The 11,487-nt window shown below is 36.2% G+C and overlaps 2 protein-coding genes across 2 annotated transcripts in view; one reads left to right on the top strand and one right to left on the bottom strand.

Moving 5' to 3' along the window:
* macrod1 (mono-ADP ribosylhydrolase 1) overlaps window positions 1–11,487 on the bottom strand; it is a 148,427-nt gene that overhangs the window by 71,332 nt on the left and 65,608 nt on the right. The gene's annotated exons all lie outside the window — the stretch shown is intronic.
* flrt1b (fibronectin leucine rich transmembrane protein 1b) overlaps window positions 6,551–11,487 on the top strand; it is a 44,621-nt gene continuing 39,684 nt past the window's right edge. Inside the window, exon 1 of the mRNA XM_024283777.2 lies at window positions 6,551–6,668. The gene's annotated coding sequence lies outside the window, so the exon portion shown is untranslated. The remainder of the gene's footprint in view (window positions 6,669–11,487) is intronic.

Genomic DNA, 11,487 nt, shown 5'->3' with positions numbered 1-11,487 from the left:
TTAATGAGCTGTTGGGCAGGTGTACCTACAGTAACAAAGTGGTCATTGAGTGTGGATGCTGCACATTAGCTTCATAAAATTTATAATACAAGATTATTTTGCTAATCAAACCAACTGTAAAGCACTTTGACTCCATCCTGTTGATAATATTGCTTTAGTTCTCTGAGGTCTGCCTGTTTACGTCTCCCTGGAGGTGTCGTTGAATCATTTGAGTTGTTGGGGTTCTGAAATATGGCTGCTTCATTTTTCCTCTTTTGTTCCCCAATTGTATGAAAAGGGCTATTCTTTTTCACATAACTCTCTAACAGCCGATCTTTTAATGGTAGCTGTCTCCTCCACTGGTAGATTGTTCTGTTCTCGCAACAGCTCACCTCCCACATCTCAGAGGGGGATTTTTTTTTCATGCTGAGAGACTTCAGTAGAGGTCTTATCTATAATGCTGTCAGAAAGTTGGAATGATTTTTGCTTTTTGTTTAAAAATATATGCACTTCTTTGCAGCACTTAATTGCCCCGATTACTACATGGGGATTTAACAGTTTCTGGTGATTTTCTTCAGTCAAGTTACAAGATTTGATGTAGCTGTTAATATTTTTACAGGATTTAACCAAAAAGGTTAAGGTCTATTCTAGCTATATGAAAAATGGAAGGACCTCAGTAATAATCACAGTAGAGCAACTGTTTCTCTGTAACTCAAGTGTTGCTATTCCTATTTTAATTAGTTTACTATCCATAATTTCAACATCTTCAAGACATCTCAGGAAATCCATCCACATATCACAATGTGATATAGAAAAAACAAAAACAGACTCAACCTCTTTAACTTACTTTAAATTAGCACAAAAAATGAAAACTACTAAAAATCAAATCTTTTTTAAAATGACTATTACGAAAACCTATGCAAAATAAAAGAATAGGTTTAGATGTGTAAAGTCAAGACTACAGGACTTTTTTATATAAAAAAAAAATCTCAATGCAAGCATGTTTTGACAAACCGGACATCAGATTGGAGCAAATTTTAAAAATTACTTTTACATTTTTATTGGTTATTGGTACGACAATCCAAAGAGGTTAAACTTGGTTTCCATGGATGAAACACTTTGCTGTTCTTTTGATAAATCTTAAAGACTTTTTTACTGTTTCTTGTTTCTCTTGCAACTTGTGAGCTCCCACTTTCTCTCTGTAGGTATATAAACACAAACACAGCAACTCTGATCTATCTACGTTTGGCCGCATCTGATTCGTTTTGAGGTCAACTCTTCCATTCTTCTGTAAATACCTTTGAGGATAGATGCTGCGCTCTGGAAACATTTGTAAACCTCTACTGTTCACCCCATTCTCCATGAGAACACAAGCTGGAATGGACTTAAAGTTTCACTCCAATCCATTTTAAAAGCATTCTCAGTATTTTTTTTTAATTATGATTATGCTGTTTTCAGCCAAAACTAAAAAAACAAAAAAACAAAAAAACTCTAGTTTTCAGGACATAGTTTCTGCAGAGCGGCAGGAGTATGGAGCTACATTGGGGCCAATATTATTTAAACCCCAAATAAAACAAAACAAAAAAAATATTGGTGTTTAGCCAAATAAAGGTAAAATGTCCAAAACTTGTTGCTATTCTAAAATATACTTAAACATTTTCAGCTTCAAATGTTCTGTTTTTTAGGTTTCAAAATTCAAAATTTCAATTTCAAAACTTTTCTTTCAGTTTCAAGTCTTTTTTTTTCATTTTCAACTCTTTTTTTTTTTTTTTTTCTACGTTTTTGAATCGGAAAATTTCAGTTCAAAACCTTTGGCCCTGTTGTGGCGCGTTGGGCGGGGCTAACACAACAGACCAATCAAAATCGACGAGGGTGGTAACTTTAGACTCGGTGCATTCACTGACTGTAAGAACTTGGAGAATTGCGGTCAGAAAATGTCTGTTTAGTCTGTACTATGAAGTTCGCCCAAGACGAGTGTAAAAAGCAGAGTTTTATCGCGTACAAACCGCGTGTCCAAAACGGTGTTCAAGCCCGTTCAAAGTGCCATCTTATTGTGTTAAATACAGGTATCAAAAACATGCTTATGATTGGATTAAATGGCTATGCGGTGGGTTGCTTTTATTAAGCTTACAGAACACTTCATTAATTACAGGCTGCTGGTGGTGCAGTGATAATGCCCAAGACTTGTAGATATTTTTCAAGGACTCATCCGGGTTCGAATCCCTTTTGAACAGAAAATTTTAATTTAATTAAGAAAACTGATTGATTGCCTTGGTCCGCTAAATGGATTTAGTCTAAAACTAAATGTATATTGCAAAAAAAACCGAAAAGGAAGGGAGTTGACAACAAAAACTATGTAGAGCTGAACACAAACAAAGAAAAAGGCGAATAAATAAACAAAGTAATGCAAACAAATACTAGAAGAGTTGCATTACCTGCTAGTGTGAATGCTTTTTGCTGAAAGTAGTCGCTGAAGATGCTGAAGCTTTTTGCTGCAAATTATGATACAATTTATTTTAATTGCTGAAGGGATTTGATGAAAATGCAAAAGCTAATTGTAAAATATTAAATTTGCTAAAAGACTGAAAATTTAGTTATAGAACTACAAAAGAGTGCTAAAGTTGACCTAAACTTATGAAAATTTTTTAGTAAAATTGCTTAAAAATCCCTAATACATGCCTATTTTGCAAAAATATTTAGTGTGTTGCTTAAATACTAGCTAAACTCCTAAATAGCCTAAAATTTCTCAGCAAACTAAATTAGTCAAAAACGTTAGCCTGTTGCTAAAATAGAAGCTAAATTCTAAATTAGGCTATAAAAACTCCAGTAGATAACAAATTAACCAAAAATGTTATCATGTTGGTAAATATTGGGTAAACTCCAAAATTCTTGAAAATTGCTTTAAAAGATTAAACATAACCTATGAATATATTTAAAGGCTTGTTGCTAATCTATTTAAAATTTTGACTTTGTCATTCATTATGGGGCAATTAAAGATGGTTTGATGCTCTGACTTCATTTGATGAAGTAATAGCGTAGCAGCGCATCAAAATGGCTTTACGGGTGCCTGTGGCTGACTTTATACATTAGAGAGAAACCGGACTGCAGTCCAGTCACACAGAGTTTACTGACATGAGAGCTCAAAACTGCAGCTAATCTTGTGAGGCAACTAGCAACACCTTCAAGAGAAAGTGGCTCAGTGTTGATTCCTTTGGGAGAAAAAACACTATCAAAACAACTTAAAAATGAGCCTCTTGGCTTTCTCTGTAGGAGTGCAGCTGTCTCTGGTACTTTACTGCAAAATGACAGAAAGCTGGTACCACGTTAGAAAAATATAGAGATGATACGTTTATTATAGGATGAGTTCAAAGTATGGATCTTGTGGCTCAAAATGATGTTTTGAAACTACATTCACCTCATGAAAGGAGGGAGACTTTCTTTTCCTCATTTCAGTGATGCTGGAGAGCTGGTTTTAATTCATGAAAGACAAAATCATTGCAGTTTTGTGTTCTTCAGAACTCCTTTAGCCACAGGACCCAAGTGAGACAAAATAGTCCAGAGTTTGCCCAAAAAAAGAGAGATATTGCACTGAGGAACAAACTCTAGAGTGGACTAAACAAACCAGTGTGAAAGTGCACTAAGCTTCAGACGACTTTAAGCAGTAACAGTAGTCGTCAGAAGAAAAGGTACAGTGTGACAAATTAAAAAATAGGGCCCAGTGGGTTGATTGAAGAAGTCACAGAATTGTTAAATATTGGTCAGGACTTATTCACTATATGTGTCACTGCAGTGGTGAATTGTAGACTACAGGGCACATCTTGGCGCGTTGGAAGATCTGTTTCATGTCAAGGAGAAATGTTCTCTCTGGCTCCAAAGCCTTTTGAAAAGCTGACACGTGAAGATGAAGGCTAAGCTCTGTTGAAATCATTCATTTTGGTTGCCTTGTAGGGAGAAAAAAACAGATAGCACTTCAGTTGCAACCTTAAAAACTGAACAGTGGGACTCGTCTAAAAAGGTTGGATGATAATTTTAAAGATCTCTAAAGTTTATCTCTGTGAAAATAAAAAAAAAGGAATTTAGGGTGAAAACTCTGATGTTGTAAGGCAATGTTTTTTTTCTAGTTATACACCAGTTTGATTTAAAATGTAAATAATATCATTTTGTTGACTTCTAAAACACCATCCTCCTTTTTTTCCTATTAGATTATTATGTATTAATGTTAATATTCTATTTTTTTTACTAAATGTGTTTAAAGATTTGATTTGTTTTGTAAATTTGTTTAATTTTTTGCATATGCTTAGGGCTATCAGCTTTAGTATTTTTTTCTCACATATTTTTGATGTAGCAAGCCAAAAATGACTGCTGTAAGTAAGATTTTTACCCACAAATACTTCATTGATGTAGTCAAATATATATATATATATATATACACACAAAATCTAAAAATGAATACAGCACTCGTTAATTAAATGTGTTGCTTCTTGGTGTAGAAGCTTCTTTACTAAAGGAATTTGTTTTTCAGTAAAATAAAAAAAAAATCAATCATATGAATAACCAACAATCTTTTACAATAAAAGATTGGCTGAAGTTGACTTTTAGTTTAGTTACACTGAACTCTAAATCCTAAAAATCATGATAATGTACGGTGCTGTAATAAGGCTTTTGTACCATTAGTGTAAAATCTGACATGGTTACAACAAATAAAATTTTTTTTCTTTTTAACAGCTCAAACTTTTTATATAAAACTCCCGTATTCCCCAGTTTAGATCTATAACTGATTTAAACCCCCACCCAAACACACACACAGCGGCATCAACAATTCAACCTGTTAAGATAAATTATATTACACTGATGACTTTTTGTTTGACTCAATAAAAGAGTTAGTAAAATAAGAACAGAATAGTCATTCAATGCACAAAAATAATCAGACCATTTCCATGTTTGCAGCAGTCAGATTGGTATAAACATGGCTACAAGATGTGCAAAAATATGAGGAAAACCTCACCAGGGGACCCAGTTTAAAGATGTGAATTTTATTAGTAAACACTGTTCATTTTATGACTTAATGTTTGTAAAATGCAACAGAAACTGGTCTCTAATGAGTCATAATTTGGCAATTTCAACATAACTTCTCCCTCCTGCTCTTTTCCTTTTAAATAATTATGTTACTGGTCTGCAAAAAAATCTCACTTTTCGTACATGTAAAATAATCCCTATAGGTAGTAACAGCAATGACACTAAAGAGAATGAAAGACCAGAAGAAACTAAACTTGAACAAAATGCTTCATCTCTCTGCAGATCTTTTTGCATAACGACATAATAACGCACCTTTCCATTGCAAATACAAGCATTCCAACCCTCTGAATGATAGACTTTTGCTTTTAAACTCCAGCTGTTAAAATGGCTGCCTGTTATGAGGCTCTCACTAAACATGACTCTTACTGGAAAAGATTTTTGTGCCAACCACCATTTTTCTGCAAAATACAAAGTGAAATAGAGCCCAGGGTATGAAAAAAAATCAAAGGTTTCTCTCCAAACGTTTTTCTGCATCTTTGCTTCAAGACACAACCGTCTAGCAGAGGAAGTCTAAATCCAAATGCTCCTTTTATGGGTTTTTGTTTTTTTCTTTTTGTCATGGATGTGTAATTTCTTTTTAATTTGTCACATCTTTTTAATTGAAATCTTCCATGTAATCATTATTTATGGAATTACAGTTATTAAGATAGTCTTCTGCAGGGTACAATAGACCTTTGATAAAAGTGTAATGATCCCATTTAATGCTACTCTGCAGTTACATAGGTGCTCGAGTTAGAACCAGCCTCTGAGCCCTATGGGGAAACAAAAGCATCAAAGCAACTAATATACCCGTGTGCATGCACAATCACGCAGTGGCAGAACTGCGGTCTTCCTCTCACACGCACACACAAAAAAACACACACAGGAGGGTGTAAGAGCACACGGCTGTGAACACCAAAAAGATGGTGCACAAACATTTCCCTCGCCAGGAGCCGCACATACAAATGCAGACAGTCGCTGTTCAGTGTTTGGGTAACCATGGCAACGTCAAAGCCCAAAGGTTTGTTACTGAAACCTAGTTAATTAGAGAGATGTAGATTAATGTCATACTCGAGGGAAAGTGTTTCACCATCTGCTAAAACCCACATGTGAACTGGGTGCAACTGTGCGTGCGCATGTGTGTGTGCACGAGCACCGGCCACTGTTGCTGCACAGGCAGACACAAAAACACACAACTCCCTTCTCCCATGGCGCTCAAAACATGAAGGCCACAGTTTCCTCTTCTTATTGGTATTAGATGACTAATTGGAATAGCTAATACTGAGCTGTTAAATAAAGCGTGCCTGCATCTGCTGCCAAGACACACCAATTATCGAGTAGCGAACAGATCAGGGCGATAAGTTATACAACTCCATACAGAGAGGAGGAGGGAGGGGAGAGGGGAGGGTAAATTGACAAGAGAGAGGAGGTGGAGAGCGTGAGGTGTCGGGGGACGGAGGAGAGGCTCAGGCGAGGGGAGAGATAGAGAGTGAGGAAGGGGTGATGGAGGGTGAGTAAGTGAGTGTGAGAGGAAGACGAAGTGAAAGAGACTTGAGGGGTGGAGAAGACAGAAGCCGGACTAAATTTGAAAGGAACATAAAACAACAGAATGGAGAGCATTTCTTTCTTGGGAGGTATGTAATGAAACTCCAGGGGAAAGGGGGTGGGGGGTGGATCAGCGAAAGACAGAAGCTGACTGTTAAAAACCAGAAGAAGCTGAACAAGTTATGAGGATAAACAAGACATTAAGAATCGCCTTCTGAGGCTGCTGTATGACTGAAAAATATTCAAATTTGGGTCTGTGTGTATGTTTGGGACGCTCTACTAAGAATAGGGGTGTAACGATCAATCATTGAATCGATTTCTATTTCTATGACCCAACGAAATCGATCTGCCTGAGGCAAATTAATCCAATGCCGTTAAAACATTGTTTCAAAACAAAATAAATCGATGACAATCAATACTGGAAAATACCATCTGGATTAAGACACTGAGGTTTTGTGTTCTAATAATTTATATTATTTTGATGAAAAACAGCAGTGGACTCAACTTTCTGAAGCTAAAATGAGAATGGATTGTCATAAATTCTTGCTTACTTGCACATATTTAACTTATTATCTTGCAAGAAATATAAGGAATTGGGAAAACTTCCCCCACACTGTTCAGTAACTGGTATTTTTCTGTCACACTGGTTGAATTTTTGGCCAAAAATGTCCTGGATTAGTTTTAGGTCAGTCAATCCAGTTGTTGTTAAAATCAATCATTACGCCCCTAACTAAGATTCTGTAAAAATGAGACAAATCTACTTCACATTCAGCTGTGTAAACTCGTCCTCCATAACCGCTTTCTCTGTTGCACCATCTTATTTGTCTTTTTCTGTACTCTCCATTCCCTCCTCCCTGCCTTATTCCCCAGGCCCCAGTGCAACCTGTTTGTGTATTCCTCCCTTTGCCGCTCCCCTCTCCACCTCCTGCTCACTTGTCATAACCACCATTATGCCTCTTTCAGTCATTTAATTTCTCATCATTTACTTGGTCCACTTGGGAATGTCAATCAGTTTGCAACTGGCCAGAAGCTCCTGACACAAGGATGACACTGTTTGAACTTTATCTGAGATTAATTCTTGTTGCATTATGCTGAGAAAAGCATCACTTTTGAACAGAAGTAACCACTAAACTAAATTAAATTGTCCTTACAAGAAATAAAAGAAAACTAGATTTAAGTGGCAATATGAATCTCTCTAATTCTTGAATCAATGGAGCACTTACAGGCAGACGCTCATCCCGATGTGAGCAATAAACAAAGGATGCAGGAAGCAAAGCTACATATATAAGGACCCCAGGGTTTTATGAACAGCTGTTAGGGATAAAATGTATGATTTTCTTTATTTCCTTGCACCTGTATTTTAAATATATTATTGCTAAGGCATATTACTCAACTCCCAGAGAAATGCAGTGTAAAGCTACGTGATGCACGATCAAGAACGCACTAAACGTGGGTTCTTTAGCCTTTGGTGTTCACACCGGACGAGTGTCACAAATTCCGATCGGGCACAAACCACAATTATTAAGGTGATCAATTTGAACACACAGCCCAAAAAAGTTATTAGAAACTTGTGTAGCTATGCATGAAAGCAAAAGTTTGAACCTGGAAGCCTGAAACATCTGCACATGCGCACTTACATCGATTTTTCATCGAAAGGGCCCACTGTAAAGCACATTTCCGAGGAATGTAACTCTTGAATTGAGCAAAAATCTGTTAAAAAGTCTTCCACAGTAACGTTGTGACAAGGCGACAGGTGTGTGCATTGGTCTTCTTTAAATGGAATTATGGTTGTTTTTGAAGTGATGGGAAAGAGATTTTTTTTCAGTTGCAGATTTAGATATTTTACATGGATAATGGCAAAAATGTTTTTAATTATTTCATCCTTGAACAAGAAAAAAACAACAAAAAAAAAGAAAGAAAAAAAAACCCATCAATGAATACGTAATTATTTTCTGCCAAAAGATAGTTCGAATGACATTTTTAACAGTGCTTTTCTGTTTAAATACCCTCCCTCCTGATCCTGCATAACCTGACAGTATGTCAGGAGCTATTTCAAGGACTTCACTGTAAATCTTATGCTGGCCAAAATAGAGATTCATCAGCTTGATAACAAAAAAGTGAAGTGAAAGTTTAGAAATTTAGACTGTTTGAGTTTGATTCTAAGTGCAATATTGAAACCCGCCCATATATCAGGTAAATCAGTTAGTTCCTGCATGTCCCTGTATTAACATGCTGGAATAGAAATGTAACAGACTTGAAGCTCAGCAAGACTTGTGTTCTCTTCCTACTGTAGATGACAGACATGGACTAGTACACAGTAAAAAAAAAGAAGAAGTCCCACCCTGCTCACCCAGTGTGAATACCATATGTTAAATGTGTGTTTAACAATCTGCTAACTTTTAACTTTTAGTGTGCTCTTGAAAGCAGATGGGCTGTGTGAAGGGTTAAGATAATCGTCTAAATGTTCCTTCTAAGCCTGTGTGGAAGCTTGGACTATTCTACTAGAGAATAGTGCATACACTACAGCTAGCTAAAGTAACCTGATCACCTATAGCTGATGTAATGCTGTGTAGAGGGAGTTTATCGCATATTTATATTAATCTCAAAGCAACAATGACATGTCGCTTATTTTGATGAATAATAAGGAATATACAGATACGGCCACATCTGCTAATATTTTTTTCAGCTCATTTTCTTGAGATAAAAAGCTGTAATTTTATTCTGTTATCTCGAGAAAACAGTTGTTGTTCTCTGGTGATAACGAGTTAATAAGTCGTTATCTTGAGAAAACAAACTGTCGTCTTCCGTAGAATAAGATGTCTAATGAGCTTATTTTTTATTTTTTTTGACAAAACTTAGTCTTCATTTGGTATGTCATATGCATGTCTGGAGAACCCTAACTGAAGTATAAATATATTCTATCAATGTATGAGGGCTTATGAGAAGCTGTGGCAGTTTAATGACTATATTTAATCTAAAATCAGTAAAAGGAAGTCAGAATCTACTCCCAATCAGTACAGTATTCAGATTTAAAAAAGGATAAACAACGTCAAAGTGTGTTTTCCTGCTTTTTCCTTAAATAAATCATATTATCTAGTAGCTAACATTTCTAAAAACATCTGATTCCTCCTTTCTAAGTGTTGTGCTGTTGCACAGGTGTGACCAATCAAATATGCTTTACATTTTGTATTCATTAGCAAAGGCGTTTTCCTAAAACATTCCTTGGTGTTGAAGGGAAAGTATGGTTACGGGTCTTTCTCAAGGACACAATGACTGCTTCACTTGGGCTCAATCTACTGAGCGACAGCCTCGTCTTTGTAGCAGAAAAAAACTTCACCAAACCTCAACTTCTGAAACAGCTGCTACCTAATAAAACCAAACTGCTATATGAATATCTAAAATTTTTATAGCATTTTTTTCTAACATTCCTCCTTCAGGTTGTGAAAGTTATAAATATCAGAATATCACACAAAACAAAAACCAGTCAGCTTTGGTTTATTGCTGTATTTTTGGGGGTTTCTTCAAACAAACAACAGAGTTAAACCAGTTAATGACCAACGCCACCAGAAAGGCAACACTAAATGAAGATGTACTCTGAAATGACAGCCTGCTATCCTCTCCAGTAGTCACTGTCATCTGCCTGAACACACAGAAAACCCCTCAGGAATATAATCAACCAATGTGACCAACATGTCAACATGTCACTGAAAGGAAGCAGTTGAGAATCCGTCCAGGCAGACTGGAGACAGATTTCGTGTTTCGCGGTCTAATAAGTGATCACAGCTGAACGTGTTGCTGGTGTTTGGTCAGCTGGACGCAAAGATCTCAACAAAACTGCAATTATCTGTGCCAGTGTATCTATTTTTCAAGGATTAGAAACCCCCTTTAATCTGCTTAATTTAGCAATTGGCAGCATGGTGTCATTAAACCGATATCATGATGGATAACTACAGTGAACCACACATGCAGTAATAACATACCTGTGAAAAAACTGCTATTTCAATTACAAAAATATATATATATATTGCCCTATGGCATGACCACTCTTCTTTCTTTAAAAAAAAATCTGTTTCTCAGAGGCTTGCAGTGTAATAATCTCTACTGCAAAAAAAAAAAAGCGGGCACAAGAAGTCTAAGAAACATTGGTTGACTGCTTCAGTAAACTCTGGGTGGTTTTCACTTTATTATTGCAATAAGCTCATGTTGATGTGTCACCCTGTAAATACGTCATTTTGAGCCAGTGTTGCATAGTTAAATATACTGTATGTCGTGTTTTTAGGACTATAAGAGTTTAGTCTAAATGATCATATAGTATAAGGATGAGTATCACACCATCGATAAAGAAATCAATCAATTAATTAGTTCACAATTTATTTTGATTCAATGTTTATTTCTTTTACATTTACATTCAAAAACCAATTTTATTTGGCTACAATAACACACTTTAGATTCCTCATTAGTTAACAACAAAAGTATGCATAAAACATGCAAAAAATACTGAACTGTGGATTTAATAGATTTATTTTGATTTCTAAGTAAAGACTGATTGGTGGATGGATGGATGGATTCAAAGCTGGTACATCTCAGGGAGAGCACTGTTCTACGGGAACCCCGTGGCCGCTCTGTGGATAGAGGTGTGGAGATGTTTGCACCAGGCATGATCTGGCATGATTAAAATCTGCAAGCAAAAGCTACTTTCACTGTTGCTGTGTGTGCAACATTGAAAGGGCTGAGCTGTAGTGACTCTTCTGTGAGAGAACAACCCAAAGGTAATAAATGCTAATTAATTGTGAGGTGTGCCTCAAAGGCGAATAAAAAAATCATTGGTAACAAAGACTGAATTAAAGCACATCAATATTAATTTAACCAGAGTTATCTGCCCTCGAGGAACTTTGTCTTTGACCCTAA

Source organism: Oryzias melastigma, linkage group LG10 (genome assembly GCF_002922805.2).
Source record: "Oryzias melastigma strain HK-1 linkage group LG10, ASM292280v2, whole genome shotgun sequence".
Lineage (NCBI taxonomy): Eukaryota > Metazoa > Chordata > Actinopteri > Beloniformes > Adrianichthyidae > Oryzias > Oryzias melastigma.
This window is presented reverse-complemented; position numbering and strand designations above follow the sequence as displayed.